At 33.8% G+C, this 2,728-nt stretch overlaps 1 long non-coding RNA gene across 1 annotated transcript; it reads right to left on the bottom strand.

Annotated features, from left to right (window-relative positions):
• Positions 1–1,266: 1,266 nt before the first annotated feature.
• LOC118681258 (uncharacterized) lies at positions 1,267–1,780 on the bottom strand. The gene is made up of 2 exons (XR_004976927.2): positions 1,632–1,780; positions 1,267–1,564 (listed from the first exon to the last, which is right to left on the bottom strand). It is a non-coding gene; the product is annotated as an uncharacterized lncRNA (long non-coding RNA).
• Positions 1,781–2,728: the final 948 nt, after the last annotated feature.

The raw sequence follows: 2,728 nt of genomic DNA, 5'->3' as shown, positions 1-2,728 counted from the left end.
GTATTAAAAATTCATAATTTCTTTACTCCATAATCTATATCTTAATTTTCTCCTTATTTACAACTTTTGAAAATATTTCTATTATTCTATGCATACATATTTGCATATTATACGAATGGTATGTTTTGCTTCAATAGAAAAGTAAAACATTGAAACCAACGTTTGTCAACGGATGTCTGCTCTTTGCTTCATTCATTAATTCGTTTGTCACCTACTTGTATATACTGAGAAATATAAGTGAATGGTTCGAACAGCTTATGTGAAGTAGTGTAGTAGTGATGCTTTCAAATTATATTTTTTGTGAGGAAAATAAAGGTTTTTTCAATTTTTTCCCAGTCTAGCTTATCAGTGAGTAGCACCCAACCAAATACTTTTACATGAGCAAACTGTTGAGTCCATGCCTCAAGATATTCGTAGCAATCACCTGATTGACCTAATGAAGACAATTAAAAACGAGAGTATAATGAGAAAACGGAAATTGAAGTGTAAAATGATATACTTACTTCGAAATTGTTTCGCCTCTATTTAAAATTGCTTTAAGTCATAGTTTTCTTTCTTCAGCTTCTCCATTTTTACTTGCAACTGAAAGTAATTGTGTTGGTTGGATGTTTGCAAATTGTTTATTTAATGTTGCAAGTGTTTGTAAATAGCAATTGCTGGAATATCATCGCCTTCAATTTTCTTTATTGTTTCTTCGAAAATCATGGCCTAAAATTAATGAGATAATAATTAAATCATTTCTTGATTTTGGAAAAATTTCGGTTAATAAAAATATATTTTCAACTGTTCATGAACAAAAATGAACCAGAGCTTAGAAAGTGGATTACTGAAAAATTGCGGATATATCTGGCTTTTTTGAGGGGTGAAAGAAGGTCGTCGAAATTCGTTTTCAAACGATGGAACATTCGAATGATTTTCCCCAAAGCTTCTCTCAAGCCAATGAACCGAGTTTTGCAGTAACCAACCAGTCAATCGTATTCGTCTTCAGAAATCTCGCAGACTGACTTTGAGGCTTTTGTGCGAATTGTGTGGATGTAAAAACGCGTGCAGATCTGAACAAAAATGCTCTCTATTTCAACATCAAGTGCAATCCATGCGTTACGAATCGCATTATGCACGATATGCGCTGGAAAACCTACACCAACTATGTTCGATTTTAATTTCTTTAATTTTGCAAAAACATATCCTTCACTTTTCCGATCAACGCGATCGAAATTAATTAGCGCATTGTCACCTCAGTAAGCGATCTATTAACAGTCAAATTAAAAATTTTCAAGGCTCTTTTATTAAATGAAAAGTTTATATCCGACGTTTCACCTTTTTCTTGTGAAAGTTCAATTATTTTACCATTAACTCCAGATAATGGAAGAAAACACAGGAAACATCTTGATTGTTTTCCGATTGGAAGCGTCGGTCAACAAACAAATAAATCGGGCTTTATGTAAATCAGACTTGAGGCATTCCATTGCGTATGGTGCTTATCGCTTCACTTTTTGTTCTTGAACACGATTATTGTTTCATTTGGAAACAGGTTCGAAATATTTTGGTTGCGCAGTCGTTTGATCTACAATAACAAGTTTGAAAATCGGACGATAACTGTTGTTTTTTAAATGATTTTTTGAAAAACAAACCTAAAACTGCGATTCTTATTAATTGTGTGTAGCAACCGAAAAAGTTGCATTACATTTGTCGCAACGAACGTTAGAATCATTATAAGTGACTCTCAAAAAATGATAGTTCTTCTTCAAATCATCACTGAAAACACACTTTCGTTTCTACATTTCACAAATTGATATTTATTTCTAAATATTTATGCTTCAAATTAACAAAATTGTTTTATGTTTCATTTTGAATGTTGAATGAAAGTAATGAGCTGCCAGTGAACAACGCTGACGTTAGCCGAATGTAGAATGTAGAAATAGAACATACAGGGTGGCCCATCTACATTGTTGTATTTTTATTCTGTTTATTGAGAAATTTTCTTTTTGTTTGTAATTTTTAAGCCCGGGACGGCTTAACTCGGAATCCGGGACTGTCCCGACCAAACCAAGACGAATGGTCAGGGTCGGGTTTTCCCATAGGGATTATATGGTTTCTAAGAGTCGTTTCGGCCATTTTTCATATGTCATGATCTGTAATTTTTTTTCATTGTATTCAGTAATGTTTACAATTTTATCATGGAAAGATAAACGCAAGAACAACCTTTAAAAATTATTCAATTTTATTATCAGAATAATCGCTCTCCCATTGCAACTTTTTGTGCGCTGTGTTTGTGTCAAAACTGTCGATTCTGGTGCGAAGAAAATCCACAAATTATTCATGAATAATATTTACATTCCACAACATTGACAGTTTGGTGTGATTTTTGTTCTGGTGGAATCATCGGTCCGTACTTATTTCGAAATGAAGCTGGTGACACCGTTACTTTCAATGGAGAGCGGTATAGATCGATGATAACCAACTTTTAATAGCCGCAATTGGAAGAAGTTGATCTTGACAATATCTGGTTTCAAAAAGATGGGGCCAAGTGCCACACAGCACGTGCAACAACCGAATGATTGCGAGAAAAGTTTGAAGATTCGATAATTTCAAGAAGCTGTGACATTGAATGACCTCCAAGAAGTTGTGGTTTAACACCATTGGACTACTTCTTATTGGAAATCATTTGGTCTTTAGCAATAAACCTGAACTTCTTCGAGCTTTAGAAGTCAATATTGAACGTGCTATT

This window comes from Bactrocera oleae, chromosome 2 (genome assembly GCF_042242935.1).
Source record: "Bactrocera oleae isolate idBacOlea1 chromosome 2, idBacOlea1, whole genome shotgun sequence".
In the NCBI taxonomy this organism is placed as follows: domain Eukaryota; kingdom Metazoa; phylum Arthropoda; class Insecta; order Diptera; family Tephritidae; genus Bactrocera; species Bactrocera oleae.
The sequence above is the reverse complement of the archived record's forward strand: the minus strand, read 5'-3'. Positions and strand labels throughout refer to the sequence as shown.